The sequence below is a fragment of the Falco naumanni genome, chromosome W (genome assembly GCF_017639655.2).
Source record: "Falco naumanni isolate bFalNau1 chromosome W, bFalNau1.pat, whole genome shotgun sequence".
Taxonomy (NCBI): Eukaryota; Metazoa; Chordata; class Aves; order Falconiformes; family Falconidae; genus Falco; species Falco naumanni.
The window spans coordinates 24,348,986-24,376,359 of NC_054079.1; the positions used below are offsets into that span (position 1 = coordinate 24,348,986).

General features: G+C 43.8%; 1 protein-coding gene across 6 annotated transcripts in view; it reads right to left on the reverse strand.

Moving 5' to 3' along the window:
* Positions 1-27,374, reverse strand: part of LOC121080507 (protein FAM219A-like) — a 198,874-nt gene that overhangs the window by 145,162 nt on the left and 26,338 nt on the right. The gene's annotated exons all lie outside the window — the stretch shown is intronic.

Sequence of the window (27,374 nt, forward strand, 5' to 3'; positions counted from 1 at the left end):
GTGGAATGAAGAGGGAGGAACAGTTTGCAGGTGCTTGCACAAAACCAAGGCCAGCAGGATGCGATAAGAGGAGCTGGGAAACAACAGAAAAGAGCCTACGTGCCTGAAGAAGTAGAAACAGAGATCTTGCCAATAAACATTTGTTAACCAATCATATTATTATACGCTTGTAGAATAGCCAATCATATTATCACACGCTTATAGAGTGCCTTATAAAAGTGTACCTGGTTTGTACAATAAACGGATCAGATCTTGAACTCCATGAGTATTTGAATCTGACTCCCGCTCGCCCAGAATGCCCGCAGCACTCCTCCTTTCCAGCAATGAAACCAACTGGAAGATTCAACTCAGACACCTTATTTTCTGCAGGTACTGACTAAATTGGACTCCAGCATATCTAAAGAGCAGGACCACTTTAACAGGAAACCAAACATCTTTTAATTCCAGTGGCAGCCACGGCACACAATGCAATGTCTCTCCCTGAGTCTTCTGTCCCAGCTCCAAGATATCAGGAGCATAAGTGTGTTTCTTGAGCCCTATATATGAGCTCCAAAACAGCTATGCTACTCCACCTATTCCAGCACTCTGCATCATGGAAAACAAGTGTCCAAGTTTCCTGAAGCTTATGCCCTTTCTTGAAGATCAGAGCAGTGTGTGATCTTGGAAAAGGGAGAAACAGGTTTCTGGGAGAATGAACCTGCTCTGTTGTCCTCAAGCATTGTTTCTCCTCTCCTCTCCCTTTCTCACCATTCTCAGCCAGCTCAGAGGATGCTGCCCTGCTCTGGCTGCACACAGCCAGCAAGAGGGACCCCAGGAGGATGAGGATTTACAGATCACAACTTATGTTTCATGGCTCTATCTGAACAGATAAGATGAGCCTCCTCTGCACTTCAGCGTTACAGAGAGCAGCTCTGAAATCTAAGATAATGGATAAAAAGCTACATCCACCAAAACCCTTTCTTCCATGTTTGAATGAGACAAGTGGTTAGTAAAACCATCCCTAGAGCTGCCCTGGTGGCAGAGACAGGAGAGGATTGGGAGAAATGCCCTGGGCTGTGCAGAGAGAACAACTTGTCTCCACAGAGACAAGCACACTGCCTTCCCTGCAGAACTGGCTGAGCAAGTGAAGCTCAGCATGCCAGGGCTCAATCTATCAGGGTCATGTGTGGTGGAGTGACCCTTTTTAGTCCATGGCATCACCATCTCTGCTGACCACCTGCATCTGACTCACCCCTGCCTTGGGGCTACTGCTTTCACAGCCACTCTGTAGGCTGGAAACATTTAGGACGTCCTCTTTATCTACCATATGAAAACATGTCCTGGTTTTGGTCAGTGTTGAAGAATGGCTGGATGAGAAGGGTCACAGATCATTAGAGCATTTGTACGAGCAGAGCCAAATCTAACCGGTGTGCTATCAAGACTAGGCCTCAGCTGAAATTGCCAGCTATGCCGATGGCTGCAGAATTGCAAGGACACCGCGACCTTAACAAGTTTCACAAACAACTCCAAGGAAGTATGTGCAGTAAAGATAAAGAAGTTGCTTAAGCTAGCTAACCGCAAGTAGGAGGACCATGTAAATGAGTAGGTAGTGATCCTAGCCAATCATAGACTGCTGAGTATGCATAATTAGATACACTGTATAAATAAGAGCTATTCGGGCTAATAAATTGAATCATGCTTTATCACTCATACTGAGTCGGCTGCGTGTTATTCCCCGTCGCTCACAAGTGGCGCCCGAACAGGGAACTGTTACAACTTTGCTTGAAGCAGCGGACACAGAGAAGCACCGGTAGCAGCAACCGGGGGGCGAAGATCGACTGAACACTGACTTGCTCGGTGTGTCGACCAAAGAAGCCTGAATTGTCCAAAAGGGGTTCGTCGTCTGTGAGGGCTACTGTAAAGGCTGCAACGTAAAAGGACTAATCAAGGTGCCTTAATCAAGGAGCAAAACGAGTGCCTTAATCAAAGAGCAGAAAGCGTACCGGCGACATGGATCTCGAGGTAGCCCTAGATCTTTTAAAACGCTTTTTAGAAAAGCGGGGTATAGCTTGCGTTAAGCAATTATCAGGTTTAGTTGCATTAGGAAGGGAAAAGGGGTGTTTTCAGGACCCCAACTCACTTTTTGATGTGGTAGAATGGCGAAAATGGGCCAAAACACATGAAGTGGAAATGTCCCCCGCGACTGCTCTTAGTGTGTGGACCTGGGACAATTTAGGATCAACACTGTCTGAAGCCCTGGAAAAAGGGGATAAAAAGGCGTCCGGGTTTTTGCCTACATGAGGACTGCTTAGACATGTTGTAGGGGGCTTCAAGAATCCGCAGAATGCGAATGGGGGCTTTAAAAATCAGCAAACTGCGATTGGGGGCTTGCCAAATCAGCAAAATGCGACTGGGGGCTTGCAGGCCCTGCAAGACGCGAGTGGGAGCTTAAAAAGTCAGCAAAATGCGAGTGGGGGCTTTCAAACTCCGCAAGAAGCAAGTGGGGGCTTAAAAAGTCAGCAAAATGCAAATGAGGGTACATCGTTCAAACCTCCCCTGTATCCCCCTCCAGAATACAGACAAGAGGATGAGGGGGTGGGGGAGGGGGAGAGTCTGTGTCCCTTACCAGGCGCCACTCCCCAATGCCTGAATCCCCTAAATCTCTCCAACTGCATCGACTTATACTTGATACCGATTCCGAGGACGATAAGCAGAAGCCTCGGTGGACTGATCCCAGCCCCCCTGACTCCCCCCAGCCAGCAAGCCTTCCCCCCTCGGCTTCGGCCCCGCCCCCGCCCCCTCAGCTCCGGCCCTGCCTGCGCAGGATGGAAATGCTGAAAACCCAGATTTGGGTCCAGCTACGACAACGTTATCAGTCACAGACAACGAAGAAGGTGGAGGTGGTAAAAATCTAGTTTCCAGTGGTACAGTAATGACGCGCGACCCTCGCCGATTTTGCCAGGCTGTAAGAGATGGGGCATTAAAAGACGGGAACTGGAATTTAGTAGAACTGATAGGCGGACTGCTCCTTATCTTTCTACGCCTTCCACCGATGCACCGCATGCATATCCTATTGTATTGGGGGATGCAGCTGCTGGTAATCCTCACGTTCATACACCATTTGCTTGGAAAGCAGTGCAGGACTTGCAAAAATCTGTTTCGCAGTACAGGGTGACTGTGTTCTGTCATGCACAAAAGCTGTCTATACTGTATTACAGTGGTTGAAATGTATTTTGCTGTTAAAAAAAAAAAAGATAAAAATAAAGGAATTGTAGAATTTTACAGAACAACGGAACAGAGACAGTGGGTCGTTTTGACATTGATAATGTGCAGTTTTGGCCTTGCTTTGACGATGTGCAGCTGAGATCCTGCAGCAAAGAGTTAAATAACTTTGGGGGAGTATGAGAAGAAACTAGGATGAGACAAAAACAAAGGAGGAATGGGATCTCACCCCTAGAAGATAAGGAAACAGCATGAACAGTAGAGAGTAGCCTATAATGAACAGTGCTAAGGAAAGCATATGAATTTGACTGATCACTCAAACTCTATTCATAAGCAGCTTGCTGAGTTAAGAAAAAATGTACAGGCTATAAAGATTGAGAACGGGTTAACGGACTGGCTGCAGAGTTTAGGAATTACTGGATGGTTAAAAGATTTGTTTCTGCACAAGACAATGGTATTAATTGCCACTGTAATATTTTTAATTATATTGATCTGAGTGTGGAATTGCTTTATGAGAATTACAAACAGAATAATAAAAGGGGTCTGGATCGCTCAAAAACAAAAAGGGGGATTTGTGGAATGGCTGGAAGACAACGGACATGTTATGAGCAATCCAGACCAAGTAACTTTGTTGTAATAGCAGGCCGAGAAGGCCAAAGGTGTAACAAGCTGCAGCTGTTGTGAAGGACATATGCAAGGCCAAGGGAGACAAAGAAGCTGTGTATTCACAGAGAGATAAGAGAGTTGGACAGAAAGATGAGAAGAAACAGGATGCCCGCACAAGGGGGGAGAGGCGTGTGGGCACCACACCGGGACCAATCATAGGGGAGATGGAAGCGTGTGAACGAGTAGTTTTAACCTATCACCTTTTACATAACAAAGCCTGCGTAGCGTGTGTATTTTTAGCTGGGGGTATAAATTGGTGTGAGTCTATTAATAAAGTGGCACTAACTGAAAGAAAAAGAAAAAAAAAAAAAAAAAGGGGGGAATTGAGGGAATGACCCCCGAGGCACAATTAGAGAAAGCATGTTATGTTTTGAACTTTCTGAAAATCTCTGCCGACCATGCGGTGCCTCCCACTGTGCGACATTTTGTGTCAATTGGTGACAAGCAGCAAACGCATGAAGGTGTCAGTACGCATGAAAGACCCTCGTACCGGGCATTGGTCGGGACCGCATGAATTGTTACCTTGGGGGAGAGGTTATGCTTGTGTTTCTACAGATGAAGGTCCGTGATAGATACCTGCTCGCTGTCTACGGCCTGAGCTTAGTGTGCCAGACTGTGGGAGCGCTGCTGCCGCCAGTCAACCCAACAACTAATGTGTGGCCTCCTTACTGAACCAGTCCTTGTTTGGTGTGCCCTTCCTTGAAACTGACTTGCAGACATTGTTGCAAAAAAGTGAATGTATGCGGGGAATGAAGAATCTTACTGAAAGTCTTGATATTTTCGATAATTGATTACCTCTGTATAATGTTAACCCAAAAGAAGTCAATATTGTTTGCACTTTGAATGTCGATACCTTGTTTGTTAGGCAGTTAAGAATGTGAGTCAAATTTGCCACCATTATATACAAAACAGAGCAACTATTGGTTTTTGTTGTTGGCTCAAGAACATGGCTGTGAGGATTTTGGTGGTATGTGCTGGGTGGATTTTAGGCGCCCCATTGCAGCAACATGTTACCAAAATCTGAGAAAATGTCAGCCTTTTTGGCATCCATTCACTCAATTGGCAGTATTGTTTGTTTGCTATTGCCTTGGCTGCCGTCATGTTTGCAAGGGCCCTGCAGAACATGGCAAACCTGGTACTAGCTGTTCAAAAAACAAAAAGGGGGAATTGTTGGGGTCTGCAGCGGGTCTGCAGACAAGTTAGTTGACTTCAAAGACTTAGCCGTGTACCTTTAAGACAGCCACAAATTGTCAGGTCTGTAAACAGGATGTGAAGAATCGGAACTTAGAACCGCAGCATACGGGCACCTACAGCAACAGCAAATAGCAAGCAAGAAAAGGGACACAAAAACCTATCAGGGTCTAACACCTGCTACCACCTTCCCAAGGAAATTGCCAACCGGATTGTTTCTTATTTGTGGTAATAGAGCATGGAAAGGAATTCCTTTCCGACCTATTGGTGGCCCATGTACAATTGGTCGTTTAAGTCTAGCACTACCCCATCTAGCATCACCCCAATAAAACTCATCCCACACGCTGGAAAAGAGATACAACGGTCCAATCAAAAAAGGACTGTGATGATAACGTAAAATTATGGAATTATGGGGAATTCACTGCTGCTTCAATATTTTTTCCAGGCTTGGCTGCTGGTAAAGCACGCTCTAACCTAAAAGAACTGTCTAGTTGGGTAACTAAACAAGCAAATTTGACTAGTAGAGTTTTAGGAGAACTAGCAGATGATTTAGCTCAGACTCAGCATGCTGTCTTACAAAATCGCATGGCAATAGATTTTTTGCTTTTAGCCCACGTGCACGGTTGTGAAGAATTTGAAGGGCTCTGCTGTATGGATGTAGAAGATTGTTCTAATTCCATCCACGGACAAATAAAAGAATTAATCAACCATGCTGATAAAATCCAGCAAGACAAGGGATTCTTTGGTCTTGAAGGTTTTACAAATTGCTTTGGTTTGTCAGGATGGATAAAGAGCTTTTTGCAAAGTGCTATGCTTATCATGATTGTAATCATAGTAGTATTATTATTATTTTCTTACTTATTGTCATGTATGCGTAAAAGCTTAGATCGTGTTGTGAATGAGGCCCTGCTCATACAAAAAGAAAAAGAGGGAATTGTTGAAGAATGGCTGGATGAGAAGGGTCACAGATCATTAGAGCATTTGTACGAGCAGAGCCAAATCTAACCGGTGTGCTATCAAGACTAGGCCTCAGCTGAAATTGCCAGCTATGCCGATGGCTGCAGAATTGCAAGGACACCGCGACCTTAACAAGTTTCACAAACAACTCCAAGGAAGTATGTGCAGTAAAGATAAAGAAGTTGCTTAAGCTAGCTAACCGCAAGTAGGAGGACCATGTAAATGAGTAGGTAGTGATCCTAGCCAATCATAGACTGCTGAGTATGCATAATTAGATACACTGTATAAATAAGAGCTATTCGGGCTAATAAATTGAATCATGCTTTATCACTCATACTGAGTCGGCTGCGTGTTATTCCCCGCCGCTCGCAGGTCAGGAGAGTTACTCTCTTCTCAGTATCTGGTACAATGCTGTCTTGGGTTTAGTATGAGAATAATGTTGATATTACACTGATGTTTTTAGTTGTTGCTAGGTAATGTTTATACTAAGTTAAGGACTTTTCAGTTTCTCAGGCCCTGCCAGTGAGAAGGCTGGAGGGGCACAAGAAATTGGGAGGGGACACTACCAGGACAGCTGACCTGAACTAGCCAAAGGGATATTCCGTACCATAGAACGTCATGCTGAGTATATAAACTGGGGGGTGGGGGTGGGGCAGGCTGATTGCTTCTTGGGGACTGGCTGGGCCTCAGTCAGTGGGTGGTGAGCAATTGTATTGTGCATCACTTGTTTTGTGTTTTTTTTCCTTTGGGATTTTATTCCTCTCTCCCTCTCTCTCCTTTTCATCACTATTAATATCATCATCATAATAATATTTATCATAATATTTCATGTTAATTATTAAATTGTTCTTATCTCAACCCACGAGTTTTAGCTTTTTCCTGATTCTCCTCCCCATCCCACTGGCGGGGGGGGGAGGAGTGAGCGAGCATCTGTGTGGTACTTGGTTGCTGGCTGGGGTTAAACCATAACAGAACATGTTTGCACAAAGTTCCCAGGGTGTGAAACACACTGAGATCATTACCCACCACTGCTGTGAGAACCAGATGGTTTGCAATGAATCTGGCTGGTAGGCTGCTAGTCATGCCTGTTCCTGCCCACACCAGATGAGAGGCCTGAAGAGGGACTACTCTCAAAGCCAGGCTGCCAAGGAACCACTCTCCTGTAGGATGCACACATGCTACCAAAATCAATGACTTTGTCAAGGGCATAGTCATTGCACTTTGCCCCAGAACATCAGAGCTGCAGAGGAATGAATTTTTGACTTATTTGTTGAAGCAAGTCCATCCATTCAAAAGAAGGAACTCTGCTAATGAGAACTAGGCACAGCAGGACCTGAGTGGCTATACTCTGTTATGATGTGATGGGCAGCTAATTCATTTAAAGGGTCTGAAACACTAGTGGAGGTTTCTCCAATATGGTTCTTCTCCCAAACACAGCTTTGATTCAGTCTAAATCTGTGTGGGAGAGGGAAAAGCCAGCATTATTGTAACTGAGGCTTTCACAGAGTCTTAATCTGTTGCTTAGAATGTTTTTTTCCCCATCATCTTCTGCCTGAAGGAAATTGCAATCTATCATTTAAATTGGAAAAAAAAAAAAAGACAACCCAAAAGAAGACCCCACCACACACCCAAAAAACCCACACAACCCCAAAACCAAAAGAACAAACCAAAAAACCCAATCAATATACAGAGGAACATTGGGCTACTGGGGACAACAGGAGATACATCAAAGAACCAGGAACAGAGAAGCCAAAGCACAGGGTGGAAGGAGTAAGTTTACAGCCTCAAAAACAAAATGAAAGCTAACAAAACATGATGCTCAGAGGGGCCTTTCTGAATCATCTCATACAGTCCTAATCCAAAGTGCTCTACTACCATGTGGTCAAAGTTCACCCTTCATTAACATACTTTGTACCTTATGAGTTGCTACTCTGCCAGTTGTTAATTACACTGATCAATAGTCAGATTTTTTTCTCTAAAAATCAACCCTTCTAATTTCCTTCTAAAAAAGTAACAGGCTGCTCCCCTGAGTAGGGAACATTTTTAGTTACTACTAAAAATAGTAACTATTTTTGCTATGACTTTTGCCTGGCCAAAGTAATCACCATTGTTATTTTTATCCAGTCTCTGGTGTCATGATAAATTAATCTGATTTCCTTCCCCGCAAATTCCCACTCTTCTGCTAAAACTATATTTGAATAGAAATTGGAGGTCAAGTGCACAAATCCAACTTTTAAAAAGCAATAGAAAGTCTTAAAAGCACTGCACACCTAAGATTATAAATGCACATTTTGAATCAGTATGTTGCAAAATTGATCAAATTTCTGACCACAGGTCCAACAAGATTTCAGAACAGGTCTCTGCTTCAGACATCTTTCACAGCTTGAAGACAAGTAAGCTTTTTTCCCTTTTTCCAACTCCCAATTGATTTCTCACCTGTGAAATTATTCAACTATTTCAGTTTAATAACCTGAAAAATCTTTTTCATGCCCCTGAAAAGATGATTACCAGAGAAGCTGGGGCTTTGCACATCAAACCTAGGCACCAAGTGTTCAGATAGAAACTTTTCCAGTTCACTAGTTTGACAGCAAAATGTTGATATCATGTTCTTCTGAATGTTTTATTTATACAGTAGCAAGTTTCTTTCACACAGGTTGATTCTGAATTAAATATTTGTGTGGAATCTTTAAAATAGCTTGATTATATATAGAAAATCAAAACCAGCTATGTTAGCCAGAGAAATGCCTGGCAAGTTCCATATTGTTATCTGTTACCACCTGACAGACATCAATGGTTGAGATTGCAACGATAAGCAATAATATCAAACTAGATTTCTCCAGCAAAATGTTTCTGCACCTGTCTCTGCAATTTCCCTTCCACTAAACCCCCAAGCATCTCCCTCTACCTCTTCCTATCTTTTCTTTATGCACTGTTAAGTCCCCAAATGTTTAATCTCCTACCACCTGCTCCCTGCCATGGATATTTTGCAGCTGCTCAGAGCTTTACAGCTCTTGTAGTCTGTGACTTCCAGGAAAGCAACTAAAGCTAAAAGAGTGCATGTAGCAACCACTACATTCCCTACTTCTGCAGTAATATTCCAAGAAACTTTCTTTAAACTTGGATATAAGACTGTTTCTCTGCTTAACTGTCTCTTTCACACAGGACCTCTATAAGCAGTAGCTTGGTAGAGGGAAAGTTGAAGCATACCAGAGAACAGGCTGACAACTAATCAGACATCTCTGAAGCCTTGCCACTTGTCTCCAGGGTGCAGAAATTTATCTTGTTCAGATTAGTACAGGACAAGCATATATACCTAACCGGAATGTTGCTCTCTTCCAGCAGCAGGAAGCAGTACAGCTTATCTATAGAGGTGATAAAACCAACATGCAGCCTCAAATATTTGTAGGAAAAACAACCCTCTCTGCTTCGGAATTCTGTTCTGCTGACAAGCAGGTGTTGAGAAGTGCACTGCAAAATAAGCAGGTGTCCCAAACCCAGAGTCATTAATGCTTTCAGTGATTAAATGAGCTACATATGTCCCCATGAATGTATTGACAAGAATTTCTCAAAGTGCCATTTAAAATAAGGTGGCCAAAAAAGCTGGGCATTGCTCAAAGCAAGCAAGGTATTTTTTTATGCTGCAATTGCTTTTGGTCTCTCATATGTTGATTCCTATACCTGTACTGTGAAGGAGCTGCCCTTGGCTGTGCAACCCACTTTACGGGGGCAGGAAAAGAAGGGTCTAGCAGAAGGCAGAGGCCTCTCCCCTACAAATTCTGAAGCGGGAGGTAAATTAATGCTGATTTGTTTAGAAAAAGAATTTGGTGCTCAGAGGACCACTGCAGTCATCAGCCGCAGGAAAAAGTGTACGCCCAATGCATATACCCAAGTGTTAACATTTAATGTTTCCTGAAAAAGCTCCCTCCATCCCAGCAGGTTTTGGTGGCATGTTTGTGTCTACCAAGGTTTCAGGAACTCTGACTTTGGAAAAGATTTGACTACTGTAGGAAAATCACCTTGAGGGAGGGAATTAGAGAAAAATTGGGTCCTAATAGAAGCGTAGTATTACAGAAAGATTTTTTAGGGTAAAATACAGCTATCACTTTCAGGATGGTTGGCATGCATGGAATCTACATCACCACAGTTCCCTAAGCAACACACCCTGCCAGCTCAGCACATGCTGATAGGCGTGACAGAGGATGGAGCGGAGTGGAGACCCCATGGCCAGGCTCTGTTGTGCTCCCTGCAGGAATGGGAACTTGATGGCACCACACAGCTGATAAGCTGCATACCAGTTGTCCAATGAAGAATCCATGAGATGTCTGTGGCTGAGTCAACGATTGTGGCAAAATGACTTTCCTCAGATGAAATAATCTCATTGTAATACTAACGCACACCTCCCATGTCAAAGTTACCTGCCTCCAAGGTACCACTACACCCCACTGGGCACGTGATACCAGTTAGCAACAACAATATGTATGACTAGAGTCACTCAAGCGCCACCTAAATGTGATGGAAATGGACTAGTCCTGGACTGAAATAAGTCCAGAGGAGGGGAATTGTCTAAACTCCTGGATTACCACACTCTGATTCAGTGTTCACAGAGCTAGGTCAAGCTGACTCACTCTCTAAAGTTGTTATGAATGAAGGGACTCCTAATCAAGGTAGTCAGCCTTAGGGAGGATGAGAAACACAGAACAGAGAGTGAAAAGAACACTGTTATCCAAGTTATGCAGAAAGAAGCCTTCAAGTGAGGGAAGTTCTAGCTATAAGAGGAAACAGGCTAATAAGGTGTTGCAATCCACTGACATCAACAGAAAATTAGTTGAAAATAGGACAAAGGTAATTGTGGTAGCGGGAGATCATGACCTCCAACTCAAATAGAAGCCCCAAAAGAAGGCAAAACCATGCTTGAGGAGCATGCGTAGTTGTTAGAGAACTTCAGTAGTGCTATCTGAGGATGCATACTAATTTGCATTGGAAGCAAGAAACTTGTAACCAATCCTGTGTATGATGAATATGCAATATACTATGAAGTATAAAAAGTGGAGAGATGAGGGGAGACGAGGGGAAGATTCCATCATAACTCCTGGGATCAGTCGGCGGGCTGAACCTGTCTTCTCCCCCCCATAGGGACGCCTATTGGGTAAGAACTTTGTCTTATGCACGCTTAAAAGCTACCTCACGCTAGCTGTTATTAGTGATTACAGTTTGGTTGTATATCACTTCAAGCTTGTTTTTGCAGACAGTCTCTATCAATGGCAATCACGAACCTTAATTTGTCAGGATTGTATATTAATAAAGAGTGTTCTTCCGTAAACTGATAGTGTTAGTCCCTTGTGGACGCTAGCAGTTCCTGGCAACAGGTAACATATTCGAATAAAGTGGAAAGACCCGCTGGGGGATCCCCCTTATGCTGTCGAAGAATGGCTGCAGAAGCGTGGCCTTAGAATCTCTGAAGATCTGCACAATCCAGGCCTGGTATTAGAATAGGCCTGTAATCAGAATTGTACTGAAGTTGCTGTGCTGAAGTTAACAAGAAAGGTAGCCTTGAGCTATTCTTGAATCCTGAGGCCAAGTAATTATGTTGTGCCAACAGGCCGTGGCTGTAACAAGATACAGCTGCTGGGAAAGCAGGTGCAAGGCCAAGAAAGATAGGGAGCGGTATGGGAATATAGGGAGTAACAAACTACAAGGCTGAAGCACAGCAACACAATTAGCTACATGGATAGAATGCTTATTTTAGTCATGATAATTAGGGGTGTGAGAACCGCGCCTGCTTAGAGACTAATAACCAAATATATTTCTGCTTTACAAATATGCATGTGTATCGGTTCTATATAAGTAGTGTTAGAAACTAATAAAGTTGAGCAAGATGCATAACTCATATTGAGCAACTTCTTGACTCCAGCGAACCCTTCTTCCAACAATTGGCGCCCGAACGACGGGAAAAATGGAAAAACTCTGCCTTTGCATTGTGACGGTGGGCTTTACGAATTGAGAGGGGTTTGAGCAGGAAGGCGTCCGTAAGGAGTAAAGGCGTCTGAATCCGGCATAGAGCTCCTGCACGGATCCGCACCAGTAAGACCGTTTTTCCCTCGATAATGGAAAGGGAGGCGGCACTCACGCTATTATCTGATATTCTTGCTAAGCGAGAGGCTAGCGTGAGCACAAAGAAGCTCCAAGAGCTATGCAGGTGGGCGAATGAAAAAGGACACCTAAAAGACCCGCAATTGCTGTTTAGTGTGACTGAGTGGCGAGAGATCGGGGATTCCCTTTGCGATGCGACCCTTAGTGGCAGCAAGTCGGCCAAGGACTTGGGAACAACCTGGCGGAAGGTCATGAACCATTTACGATCCCTGGTTGCAGAGAAAAAAATGGCTATGGCTGCGTCAGACCTCCTCGGTCAGGAAACCGAGTCGGAGTCTACCCGATTATTTGGTCAAGGCGCTCCGTCTGCAAAAGGCATAATTGTGCCCATTAAAAAATCTGTGACAGAGCTATTACAGCCGACACTGTCTCCAGAGGGTGCCGCCGCAACGGGTGCTCCACACCGACCTGACAACTACCGAGAGCCGCCACCCCTGCTAGATGAGGAAGAGGGTACAAGTGCGGGTCCGAGAGCACCTCTGAATGAGAGCGCAGAGTCCGATAAAGAAAATGAACCCACCCCAGCTGCCCCGATCCCCCGTCCCCGAACAAAACCCTCCGACCGGACCCTGAACCGCTTGCAGCAGCAATTGAACGAATGCCATCTGCCTACTGCCGGTCATGATCTTCGGGACCTGACCCAGGAAGGTGTTATCCTCCACCATGCTGCTTCCCAAAGTCGTTAGTCTGGGGTTATATGAGACGCTATATTGGAGGGAGAGTGGCAGGCTGCTTCTGCTGTTGCATGTCTGGTGTGGACCACCACTTTACCAGATGGTTCAGCAGCCGCAGCATAGAAAACTTTTGATTGGAAGTTTATGCAGCACCTACGACAAACTGCTACGCAATATGATTTACAATCAGGACCAGCCAAGCACCTGCTGAATTATTTGTTTGACTCTGAAATCATGACACCCAGTGACTGTACTTCGCTAGCCAGATTGCTTCTTACACCAGCACAGTTCCCCGCGCCCCGCCAGCATGCCGTCAGTGCCCCGCGGCTCCCCCCGCTCGCCTGACCACCCACCGCCACGGATCCCCCCAGCTGCTGGCGAAAAGGGGAGTCCAGAGTTCGGTGTAGAGCTGCAGATCGCACCCCCGCCGGTGGTAAGACCGCGTAGAGTAAATCGCGGCAGGACTCTACGCTAAAGATCTGCACAATCCAGGCCTGGTATTAGAATAGGCCTGTAATCAGAATTGTACTGAAGTTGCTGTGCTGAAGTTAACAAGAAAGGTAGCCTTGAGCTATTCTTGAATCCTGAGGCCAAGTAATTATGTTGTGCCAACAGGCCGTGGCTGTAACAAGATACAGCTGCTGGGAAAGCAGGTGCAAGGCCAAGAAAGATAGGGAGCGGTATGGGAATATAGGGAGTAACAAACTACAAGGCTGAAGCACAGCAACACAATTAGCTACATGGATAGAATGCTTATTTTAGTCATGATAATTAGGGGTGTGAGAACCGCGCGTGCTTAGAGACTAGTAACCAATTATATTTCTGCTTTACAAATATGCATGTGTATCGGTTCTATATAAGTAGTGTTAGAAACTAATAAAGTTGAGCAAGATGCATAACTCATATTGAGCGACTTCTTGACTCCGGCGAACCCTTCTTCCAACATTATGCTGTTGGCACATTTCCCTGACAAGTCAGTCGAATCACCCTCCAATCGAGCGGGACCATTCAGTGAAGGATCCCTGTAACAGGACACTGACAAACTGGTCGGGCACAAGGGTCTTGGTTTTCCTGGGGTGCTGATAGACTGATCAAACACTAGGGTTCATGAAAATCTTCCCCCTCCCTTCATGTGACAACTACCTTCCCATCAGAAGCATTGTTAAAGGTCTATGACCTCTGGTATTTCTTCATCAGCCCTTTTGCTGCCTAATTACAGCTTAATTCTTGGCAGAAATCCCAACCTGCTGAACACCCAACAAGCCTGTGGCTCCCTCTTCTGTGCATAGGGCTGATGGGCAGGTTGTTGTTTGGAAGTTCTCCAGGGGGCTCTTTTCCTCTGCTCTGCTACAACTTATAGATGCGACAGCCTGCGTCACATCTTAGGTCTTCCCATAACCTACATGCTGGTGCCTGCTGTCACTCCCTTGCCAACATCTACACCTTGTCACACAGAAAGCACCTTACAAACCTCTGCTGGGAGTTTGTGAGACATCTTTCCTCAGCTGCTTCATCTGCAGTCTCTTTACAGGTGCACACAAAACTCAGTGGCTCTCACATTAAGGACAGAAACCTGCAAATGTACACAAACATACTTGGCTGTGCCCCGGTATTTAAAGCCGTATCGGACCCCACAGCAATCTGAAGTAACGTGGGGGAACAGCAGCAGGAAGGCTGGCAGCAAGGAAGTCTTTAAGAAAAGCATGTTTAGTGATATCTTTGAAAGTAAACTAGCTGATTTGGAGAACTATGTCATGCAAAACACTGACATGTTAATCAAGAAAAAGTCTCAGCCAAAACAACTCCCTGTGCAGGAAAGCCTCAAATCTCTGCCAAGCACAACTGTATGGATATTTGTGAATAAAAGGGCTGTGTCTCAGAGTTTGCTCAGAGCCCTGAGTGCCTTACAGATTGGCCAGGAAATAACACTGCACATTCAGTCCTTTGGGGCTATTTGCCCTCAAGAGACAAAACCCTGCATAGCAGCTCAAAGCCAGAACCATGGCACAGCAATAGTACAATCATATGGCACCAACTTTTTGCATCAAGTTTTTCCACATAACATGCTGACCCAGCAATGGTCTAACAGAAGCTTCTGTTTTAACTCACACATTTACTGTATTTGATGTGACTGTCCTGAAACAAATACTTATTAGAAAATAAGTCCTGCATAGTTGCTCCTTTAGACATAGCCCTCCAAAAGCATCTAGAGGCTCCTTCACATAAGTCTCTGTTTGCCCACCCACTGATTTACTTATTTTATAGGCACAGCCAAGGCATACAGATAATTTAAAACTCTTATCTGATAGCTTTCACAGGGGCACTGTAGAGGACTTCCATTGGTTTCCAGTTGCCTCTAAAGCCTAGTGCACCATGGCAGCATGTGAGGTTCAGGCTGTTGTTTGGAAAAAACAAAAAAGAAGTGTACTGAAGAATGGAAACTGCCATTGAAGCCATAAGAGAGGAGCAAAACCGGGCATAGGCCAGGTAGTTTCTTCTTCACACATCCAGTGTTGTAACACCTCCATGTTGTGTCTGAACTGATAAAAAAGGCTTGCCTATCGAAGTTATCCATACAAAAAGCCTACGTGACTGCAAGGGTATAAAATCTCAACTCAGAGAGTGCTCGATGGAGCTCCATCTCAGCTGGCCTGCGATTCCCTATCATCATCACGCTGCACTTTCCCTCTGAGCAGGTTGTATGTCTATTTGCTTTCTTTCACTTGTAGCTTACTATAATGTTTTAATCAACTTTTTAGTCTATTTATTTACCTTTCTGTGTGCTGCTTATTATAATACTATCAAGGATGAACAACATACGATCACTGCCTCCATTATATTAACAGGGATAGTGATTTGTTTGTGGGCATTGATTTATGGTGTTTATTAAAGCAATCACATTAATCAGACTGTGAGTCCTAGCATTTGTTTGCACCACCTGGGTCCATAACCGGTGAAGTGGATTCCCTGCTCTGGGTAGCAGGTGGGAAGTCTGTCGGGTCATGACACAGCATAGGAGTCACCTACAGAAACCGCCAAAACAATCTGAAAAAGGCTTACTGAGTAAAGTTATTTCAAGCAAGAACAGAACAGATACCAGAGGCCAATCCACACAACTTGCCCTGTTCTGAAACTTTTCCAACAGCAGCAGGATGCAAAAAAAATCCTCCTCCCAGAACACTTTCCGGACAGTTTTTTAGGAAGGAACATGGCAGCACTGGAACTGGGTAGCAATCTTCCATTACTCTGCAAGAGCTCTAAAAACTGCCCCCAATAATCACTGCCTTGCACAAAACTGAAAGATATGAAACTCTACACAATATTCTGTAGGGCTTATAGATTGCTTGGAAATTTAGTTACAGTTCAGTTCAGCAACTGACTGTTAAGAGAAATAGTTTTCTTCCCTATTTTTAAAGCAAAGACACTTGTGTCTGGCTTTCCTCGCTGCCTCCCCTGCAGAGTCATCTACAAAACACATCCTTTAGGACTCAGAAAACTCAAGTCAAATAAGTGAACATCAAAAGAATCTCCCCTCCAGACTCACTCTTCACAAGTAACCTTGCTGGAAGCAGCTCAAATATGTTAGTAAGCGAAGACATGTAACCATGAGGCAATAGAACCTCTGCATGACTGGCATGCACTCTTGCATAGCTTGGAGGCAAATCCCTTCCATGTGGCTAAAAACATTCAGTGCTCTGAGGGACTCACTGCTATCGAGTTACTGCAGTGAGGCTGAAAGACAACTCCACTTAGCTTTAAACAAGTTACCTGAGGTATATTTTCATCACAAAAGCATGAAGCTCACTGAAGGCTAATTTACCTGCCTTCTGGGACAGACCTTGCAGTCCTGCTGGTCTCCATGCTGGGATGCCTGGACAGAGATTCTTTCTTATCTTAACATTCATTCAGGCATCTCTACACAATGCTGGAGTTGTTGATGTGGTTACAGCACAGATGAACCCTCAGATGTTCCTGGGAATGGAAAACAGTACTGCGGACCCATTCATTTTCCCGCACATTATAACAGCCATCACCACCGTGAAGCCAAGGACTATGTAATATCCTGTCCCATACCAGACAGGAGGTTCCTTCCATGAAAGGGATTTAAGAAACCCATTAGAAGATAATGATATGTTGCTCATAAGGAGAGAGAGCGCTACATCCTATGCCAGTTAGCTAAAAGACGCAGTCAAGTAATTAAGTTGTAAGACACAAAAATTGTTATAGAAGCATTTATTTATTCCTGGTACAAGCACATTCATATACTTCTGGTCTATATAAAAGTGAAACTGTTTCAGAATTGTAGGTCCTGCATTAAGCCAGCTTGTAACATCATGTCTGTAGGAACAAGAAGAATGGTGGCTATTTGGGGAGAACAGATGTGGATGTCGCACTGATATCCCAAAAGGCTCTTTCTATCCTAATATGGCTGTTGACTACCATCTGACTTCAGTGAGAACAACCAGAGGGTATGAAGACAAAAATTAATGCTGCAAGATCACTTTAGAGACCATCTGTGGGACACAAGCATCTAGCACTCTGGAGCCGTAAGGTTTCCTACACTGTCTATTTAGATTTCATTGCCAGGATAGGATTCATTTTTCTTTGGGTTGTTTTTGTTGGAGAATTCCCATCACCTCCAAGCAAGCCATGAGCTGCTAAGCTCCAAAAGGAAAGTTGACACTAACAGTCTATTCAGTCTTGGTTTGCCCTCACCTGCCTTGTTGGTTTCTCAGGAAGGTGGCCAGTACCTCCACAGGGAGACCTGCCAGAATCTCAGAGGTGCTGCTGAAGTGTAAACTCAAAATTAACTTTTTAACCTTAGAGATACAGGATGAATGTTGTGCAGTTCTAATGTTTGCCCCTGACCACCCAGGAAGCAAAGGAAAGACTTAAACAGAAATCCTGATCCACAGTGGAAAGATGTTTAAAAAAAAAATAAAAATCAATTGAGAACAGAAATCTAAATCCCTGATCTTGTTAGCATTGCTTCTGTGTACTCAACAGGGCTATCAGAGCCCTCTTCATCTATGGGAAGAAACCTTGTTCCTACCAGAAGGACCATGGAAACATTAAACAAATCACACACAGCCTATACACCAAGTCCTACACACGTGCTTTTGGAGTGGCCCAAAATACAATCTTTTGGTTTTTCTCTTGCTCATTTTCTAGACAACAGTAGGATTCCAGAAGGGAGCTGTTTGCATTAAAAATAGGATGTGTCACATTAAGCCATCAGGGCATTCTGTAAAAGCTGAGGAAAAGCTTTTGAAGAAAACACTCCAAAGTATACTGGCTTTTCCTCTTGCTACTACCTGGCCTTTGCATTCAAGGGGCATTCAGCACAGTGAAGGCTACCCTGTGGTTGAGCTCCAGCAAGGAAAGTCCTGACCCAGCACCACAAGCATAGCTAAATCTGTAGAAACCCTTCTCTGAGTTACAAGAAAGAGATATCAACTTCAAAGAGCAGCTCCTCTGGAGATCAAAAAGAATCCCTGCTCGTTGCTTTACCAGCAACTTTTAACCCAGCACTCTGGATTTGTTTTCAAAAGCTTTAGCAAAAGATTTGCTCAATATGCAGCATGAAGCACAGCCTGACACTGGGGCCGGTCAGTGTCCTGTGACATTTCCTGGCACGTATGGCCACAAATTCATCTCTGCCTATAACACTCAAAACTGTGACCATACAACTCGCTGTGGAACAAGTGACAGAAGCACACAGCAACACTGCATCAGGTTCAAGGCAGCTAAGTTTACACGTCCATGTAAACAGAGCTTAACCACATGCTGAAGACTTCATTGAAGACTGGCCACTGCATGGCAAGTTCACAACCTGGTTTTCCTTAAAGTGAAAAGTGTGTGTACTAATACTGCTAGCCAATGTACTATGAAATCCTTTCTGTTTTATCAGAGCAATGTCATGCAATCATTTCTTTAGATACTTACATTGACACTTATAGTTCTAATATTTCAGCCACTAGTTACTACTGGAAACATCTAGTTGTGGTGACGCAAGTCGAGGCAGACTGAAAAGAAACACTATGTCTGCGTGGCTGGGTTCGGACAAAATGGCCCCTTTATTGTTTATACAAACTATTTATATATCTTAGACAGTACATGTGTCAGACCCTGATAGGTTTTTGTGTCCTTCTTCTTGCTTGCTATTTGCTGTTGCTGTAGGTGCCCGTATGCTGCGGTTCTAAGTTCCGATTCTTCACATCCTGTTTACAGACCTGACAATTTGTGGCTGTCTTAAAGGTACACGGCTAAGTCTTTGAAGTCAACTAACTTGTCTGCAGACCCGCTCCAGACCCCAACATCTAGTAGCCAATGAAAGCTTGGTGCAGTGTTAAAGCCAGCATCTAGTATCTGAGATGGAGTAAAAACTGGAGTGATGCTCAGCGTCTCAAGTAAGAACCAATCACAGGAATATCCTTCTTATAAGGAGAAGTTACTGGGCTTCAACAACCCAAAGTAACATGTAAGATTAATTTTCTCTCCACTGACAGCTGTAAGAATCTCAACCATTCCTTCACACCAATCTGGTAATAATGCAGATTTCAAGGAAAGATGCTGTTGATCCCATAAACCTACCAAAGTTTGGAACACCACCAAAATATACAGGTTTCTCCATTATCTCTTATTTCTTAATTTGACTTCAGGGGTAGGAGTGGAGGAAACCACAGAGAAAAGTTGTAAGAAAAACTTCCATACAACAGCTAGTGGGAGAATTGTATCAACACCAGAGAGACCTCTATACAAAAAGCAATAAAAGCAAAATGGTTCTTTGGAATAACTAAAAGTGATACCAAAGCTAGGACAGTTGGTCAAAACACTGACATATCATGGCTTGGAACAGCAGAGCGAGATAGTCCTGACAGTTCACAAACACAACTCTGTACAGCAAGGAGGAAGTTCCCTGCAATGGCAGGTATCAAAGACAGGCACAATAGGTTACCTTGCATATGAACAGTATCTTTCCCACAGAGTTGACCAAGTTGGATTAAAGCCATCTGAAGGTATTGCAGTTTCCAGTACCCTACTGCATCATGTTTTATTTCATATGGACACTGCCTACTAATGACATGCAATTATCTCTGAAGCTACAACAATGACAAGGTAAGACAATAAAACTGATACAGATTAGTTCCACAGCAGCATTTCACTGAGAAAAACTGCAGCACTAGAATTGAAAATCAAGTCTACTTTTGACCCATCATTTCTACAGAGATCTAATTTGCCATTTCCCTTGCTCCACTTTAGTAAGAGAAGGCAGTATACAGAGTTGTTTTATTTAACCATCTCTCCCCAATCAAATCTCAAAGCTACAATACTGTCCATTTTCAAAAAGTGTCCAATTACTACTATTGAAGATAATGACACATGGTGAAACTAATTTGTTCCTTTAAGAAAGTATGAATGAAATGACAGCATATTGGGTCTGGTTGAGCCCCATAGCAGCCCTCATAGTGCTGTGCTTGTACTGGTAGCTAGAAAGGTGGTGATAACACACCAGTGGTTTGGCAGTGCTCCCACAGCATCAAGGCTGTCCCTCCAACCTTCCCTCTCCTCACCAGTAGGCTGGGGAAGGGCAAGATCTTGGGAGGGGACATAGCCTGGACAGCTGACCCAAAGTGACCAATGGGATATTCCATACCATATGACATCTGCTCAGATAGAAAAGCTAAGAGAAAGGAGGAGGGAGGGGTGGCATTCATTATTTACGACATTTGCCTTCTGGAGCAACCACTATGTGTACTGAAGCCCTGCTTCCCAGGAAGTGGCTGAACATCACCTGCTGATGGGAAGTAGAGAAAAACATCTTTTGTTTTCCTTTGCTTCCATGCATGACCTTTGCTAATGCTTCATTAAACTGCCTTTATCTTGACCCACAAGTTTTTTTAATCTTATTTTCTCCCCCTCCTGTTCTGCTGAGGAGGGGAGTGATAGAGTGGCTTGGTGGGCACATTGCATCCAGCCAAGGTCAATGCTCCACAGACAGCTAGAGTTATTGATTTATTTCCATTACTATGTTCCTTAAGAAAAAGGTGCATAAGTACAACACTGATGGTGCACCACTTTTTAAAGATTCTTTTTAAAGGCTGAAAACAGGACTTAGGATTTCAACACTTGTACTAGGGATATAGACACAAACAAGTCCATGGGGCCAGATGGGATCCACACAAGGGTACTGAGGGAGCTGGCGGAAAAGCTCAACAAGCCACTTTCCATCATTTATCAACAGTCCTGGCTACCCTGGGAGGTCAGAGTTGACTGAAGGTTAGCAAATGTGACACCCATCTACAAGAAGGGCCATAAGGAAGAACCGGGGAACTACGGGTCTGTCAGCCTGACCTGGGTTCCGGGGAAGGTTCCGGAGCAGCTCATCTTGAGTGCCATCACGTGGCATGTGCAGGACAACCAGGTGATCAGGCCCAGTCAGCATGGGTTTATGAAAGTCAGGTCCTCCTTGACTACCCTGTTCTCCTTCTATGACAAGGTCACCCACTTACTGGATGAAGGAAAGGCTGTGGATGTTGCCTACTTGGACTTTAGTAAAGCTTTTGACACTGTTTCCCACAGCATTCTCCTGGAGAAACTGGCTGCTCGTGTCTTGGATGGGTGTACTCTTCACTGGGTAAAAAACTGGCTGGACAGCTGAGCCCAAAGAGTTCTGGTGAATGGAATTAAATCAAGCTGGCAGCTGGTCATGAAATAGTTAAAGCTTAAAATCATTTGATAAATATGCAGACCTTGCAACTAGTGCTTCATCACTTGTAGATAACAGAATGACTAACAAGGACACTGTCTGCAGCTGTAGATACAGAACTAATAGCTAAGTTGTAAGCAAGAATTGTGTTGTCTACAAAATGTACTACCCGGGAAGAGAACTAGTACAATCTGGCTCTGCGGTTGCTGATGTGGACTACTCAGCATTTTTCTGCCAAAGGGAAAAGTACATCTTGAAGAAGACTGTGAGCCTTCCTCCCAGAGACCTCAGCCCACAACCACCAGGTGTCAATGCACCTTCACCAGAGGGAGGAGATTTATGATAATGAGTTCCTGGAACTAATTGTAATAATCCCATCTTTTCTTGGGAATCTAATGAATATGTATGCTTCTGTGTTATAAGTATTTGCTTATTTAACCCCTCGGTGTGCAGCTTAGGAGGAGAGATCCCCCTTGTACCTGGCGCCACAATAAACGTACCTACTTTATAATTCCCCGTGAGTTGTAGAGTTTGATTTCGCACCACAAGTGGTGTTCCCCAGGGCTCAGTATTAGGGCCAGTTTTAATATCAATGATCTGGACAAGGGGACCAGGTGCATGCACCCTTAGTAAGTTTGCAGACAACACCAAATTGGGTGGGAGCATTGATCTGCTTGAGAGTAGAAAGGCTCTACAGAGGGATCTGGACAGGCTGGACCGATGGGCTGAGGCCAGTTGTATGAGGTTCAACAAGGCTCAGTGCTGGGTCCTGCACTTGGGTCACAACAACCCCACGCAATGCTACAGGCTTGGGGAAGAGTGGAAAGCTGCCCAGCAGAAAAGGACATGGGGATGTTGGTCGACACCCAGCTGAATATGAGCCAGCAGTGTGCCCAGACGGCCAAGAAGGCCAATAGCATCCTGGCTTGTATCAGAAATAGTGTGGCCAGCAGGACTAGGGAAGCGATTGTTCCCCTGTAGGTGGCACTGGTGAGGCTGCACCTCAAATCCTGTGTTCAGTTTTGGGCCCCTCACTACAAGAAAGACATTGAGGTGCTGGAGCACGTCCAGAGAAGAGCAATGAAGCTGGTGAAGGGTCTGGGGAACAAGTCTTATGAGGAGTAGCTGTGGGAACTGGGGTGGTATTTTAGTTTGGAGAAAAGGAGGCTGACGCTCTACAACTACATGAAAGGAGGATGTAGCGAGGTGGGTGTCAGTCTCTTTTCCCAAGGAGCAAGTGATTGGACAAGAGGAAATGGCCTCAAATGGCATCAGGGGAGGTTTAGGCTGGATAGTAGGAAAAATTTCTTCACTGAAAGGGTTGTCAAGCATTGGAACAGGCTGCCCAAGGAAGTGGTTGAGTCACCATCCCTAGAGGTATTTAAAAGATGTGTAGACATGGTGCTTAGGGACATGGTTTAGTGGTGGACTAGTGTCCTTGGTTCAGCTGTGACAGAGGTGTTTTTCTTCTTAGCAGCTGGTGCAGTGTTGTGATTTGGATTTGGTGGGAGAACAATGTTGATGGCACACTGATGTTTTTAGTTGTTGCTGGGTGATGTTTATACTAAGACAAGGATTTTTCAGTTTCTTGGGCCCTGCCAGCGAGAGGGCTGGAGGGGCACAGGAAATTGGGAGGGGATGCAGCCAGGACAGCTGACCCAAACCAACCAAAGGGATATTCCATACCACATGACGTCATGCTGAATATATAAACTGGGGGAAGAAGGAGGGAGAGACATCCAGCATTACGGCATTTGTCTTCCCAAGTAACCGTTATGCATGATGGAGCCCTGCTTTCCTGGGGATGGCTGAACATCTGCCTGCCAATGGGAAGTAATGAATGAATTCCTTGCTTTGCTTGCATGCACAACTTCTGCTTTGCTTATTAAAGTGTCTTTATCTCAACCCACAAGTTTTCTCATTTTTACTCTTCCAATTCTTTCCCCCATCCTACTGTGGGGGTGAGCGAGTGGCTGCGTGGTGCTTTGTTGCTAGCCAGGGTTAAACCACAACAACTTGGCAGTGTTAGATTTATGGTTGGATTCAATCTTCTTAATGGCCTTCTCCAATCTAAACAATTCTGTATCACAGATTCAAACTTGTTAAGCCCTCTGTCTTGCATTATAATTACATTCACCACTTACTGCTGCAAGTAGCTGTCTTCCAGGAGGACTATATCGGCATCCTTCTTCCAACACACTCTCCCCTTGCATCACCTTTCAGTTTCTCACCTTTGCCTGGAGCATTCCACTACCCAGGCCTTACTGTGCTTTTACCATCCTACATATAACCCCCCAAAAAATCTGCCACTTGTAGGTTTGCAGGGTCCTCCTTTGCAGAGGAATGAAGCTGGGTTAATTAATATTGATAACATACAGCTGTGGGCTGGCTTTAGGGGGGTTGGCCAATGTAGATAAAGTGCAGGTGTGGCTGCTTCTGTTAAGGGGTTGGGCAGTCAATAAAGAGGGAGCAGCTAAAGAAGAGAGAGGGTGTTAGGGGTGCGATGCATGCCTGGGATGAGGAGAGATTAGGAGATGGCAGCAGAGGGACTGGCATGAAGAGTATATTAGTATGAGATGGTAAAAGACCTTGTTGCAGTCTCATAGTTTTGAGAGTGCTGAGACACTCCTTTGTGGTTTTAAGGGAGACTTTTAACAGCTCTTCTCTCTCTGAGGCATCAGTTGCCCTGATGTGTCTCCCTTGTTGTGGTTTTTTTGGGGGGGGGTTCTTTTTTTTTTTTTTTTTAGTTCTTCACAGAGCACAGCTTTCTGATGCAAGACAGGACAGTTACACAATCCTGTAACAAGTAAAATGCTTCCCACCTACTGACTTAGAGTTATGATGTCCTCAAGCATGTAGCCCTTTTAAATGGCTGGGGGTTTTGTGCTTTGGGGAGCTTTTTTGTGGGTGGGCTTTTTGTTTGGTTTATTTTTTTAAAAGTATATAAGGAAACATACAGACTTTCTATGTACCGAGGGACACAAGCTCTATCAAGAGTCCACTAGCTTTGTGCAACTAAAAAGTGTATTGCTTTTTAGCCAAGTCTGAAGGCCACTTAAAACCTGCAGCAGAACAAAACAAGGCATCCACTGACCTGGAAGCACACCATGCTCCTTAAGATATTTTCTTTCTCCTTCTACACACACACGGACACCCCTATCCCCATCATTGGTGATGAGATCTCAGGGATCAGTCCTTCTGCCCTAGAAGACACATTTGCTTACCATTTAGGGCTTTTTGGTGTACACTTATTGCTCAGCACACCTCTCTGCCCTAAATAAAGTTTTTGCTCTTTCCTGGTACAAACCCAAGTCAGGAAACATTAGAAAAATATTAACTGGACATGGTTGGTAGTTTTCCAGGTGCTCTGCCAAATTTACAGAACTACTTACTACAGCAAGCAGTAAAACGGTTTTTAATAGACCTCAGTGGTTTATTAGCCCTTTCTCCATTGTAGTACAGAGAAGTTACCAAGGGACCTGTAAATACTATCAGGCAGAAACAGGACAAATTTGGATAAACCTGTTAAATAAACTAGTAAAATACAGCAACAATGCCTTTTTAAGGTGTTATGTTTCTAGTTATGAAAAAAGTTTCTGCAAGACAAAAGCAGTTTTTAAATGACTTCAGTAGACATTCATCTAGTGGCTCTAGCCTTTAAGAAGTCTGTAACTTGAACTGTCAACACCATTTAGAAGATGGTTAATCTGAATCCTAACCATAAATTATTTTTACCCCATATTAGCCATGTCTGTTAGGTGCCTCTTGCCTTGCTGAAAGGGGACTGTACATCCTACAAGCACTTGAAGTGACTGCAGTGCAGTCCTCTCTTCCAAACAGTAACAGACGTACAGAGGACCTGGCTGGAGCACATATTTGCAGGACGTTACTGAAAACTAACCAAGCAGCTATGGTTTAGAGTGCTATACATGTTCACTGCCCGAGCACTGCTCGCACCAGTTGATCCAGGGTGAAACTCAAGTTCAGACAGCGTTCGCTTATAATAGACTTTGGCTGTGGGCAGACACTAAGTACTATCCGAAGGTCATGCTGACAAGTATAGCAAAACTTATCTGGAAACTCAGGGAAGGAAAACAGTTAGCTTTTGAAAAATCTGACCCAGCAATACAAAATGGCAAGTGATACTGCTATTAGCCAACTCTTTGAGTAAAAGATATTTCTACATGTGTAACACTATTTTGACATTTGAGAGGATTCTGGTGGCAGCAATAGATCCCTAATGGCATTCACTATCAGTGCAATACAGGATGGGTAGTGGTACAGTCTACTAGGGAAGCAGCCCTGTCTTTGAAGAGAAGGCAGATATCCAACTAAAAACTACTATTTAGACACACTGTGGTAATTATTCCTAAAGAAAAGTCAGGGTGGGGACTACTGCAATTACCAAAATACTCATTTGTAAGTGATGCCCAATTAATTTGGTATGATTTACCAGTTAAGCTGAAGTCTCTTTTTTTAACATAATTGGCAATCAACAGAATTAAGTCCCATGCCCTAAGTAAGGACCAAGGAAGAGCACTTTTATTTTGGCATAATAAAAAGGATTAATTTACTTCAACCTTGAAAAATTCAAGGATTTGTCATGTTTATCAATTAAGATCACAGCCTGAAGTACAGCTTTAGGCTATTAAGAGCAAGTTCCTCAGCCCTACTAAACCAGAAGAACAAGTTTGCAACATCAAGGGAATAAAATCTCATCAAGGGTCTAATACGCTTCAGAAGGTCAAGCTTGGAGCAGTATTTAATAGGCCTGCCTCAAGCATGCCTCCTGGCTCTCTGTGTGTCAGCATGAAAACCTTATCATCATTGTAACTGACTGCTGGTAATTCCCTGTGATGTTAATGAGTTTGGAATTTATGCAGAGTCTCCCAGCAGGTTCTTCCCCAATATCTACCAACCACCATACCAACGGAGGATACCTGTGGTAAAAACATTTAGCTTTCACCCACTTTTATTAATTAATAAAAGAAGCCAGACTTCAGTGGCCATTTGAAAATCTCTCAAAAACCCGAAATCAACTGGCCTGGAAAGAAGAAGCCAACAAAGAAAAGCATCAGGACTTAGTTTTGAGTTCCTATATAACTATAAAAAACCCTCTCATAATGTGTTCCTATAATTTTGACTAATCTTCCAAAAAAGACAAGTCAGGAACCAAAATGAAGTGTTCGATCCTCAAACCAATTAAGAGCTGTCAGAACCTTGTGCAATCAAGTGCATCTGCGATACTAGAAAAAACTCACAGCCAGATGTGGACTTAGAAATTAACATGTCTGAAGGCTTAATGTTGAATTTTTCTACTTTTTAGCAATATTATCAATGGTTATTCGGCATCAGAGCCACTGCCAAACTACCATGGCTTACTAAGAAAAAGTGAAATTTCTTGCTCATAACACAGAATCACAGAACCATAAAACAGATGAGGAAAGCAAGTAAAACAGCATCAAACATATACCTCATGCCAGTACAAGCACTTTGTTTGTCTCCAGCCAGGCTTTTACTAGAAAATTAGCTACCAACTCCTCATATCAGCACCACTATATAGGCACATAGTACTAAATATTGCTTCTAGGGTTAATCATATGGACAAGCAAGGGAAAACTTTGGCACTATTAGAGTCTATATTGCGGACTACTAGTTTCTGGATCAAAGTTGAAAAGAGAGCTGGTGTCTTGGCAACACATAAACATATTTTCTCCATCTCATACCCAGACTGATCAACAACCAGTCTTAGTCACTGAAAAGAGGTTGTGTGTGCACCTAATTCATACATCTCTATTTGTCAAATGAGCACAGCCTATAGCCAC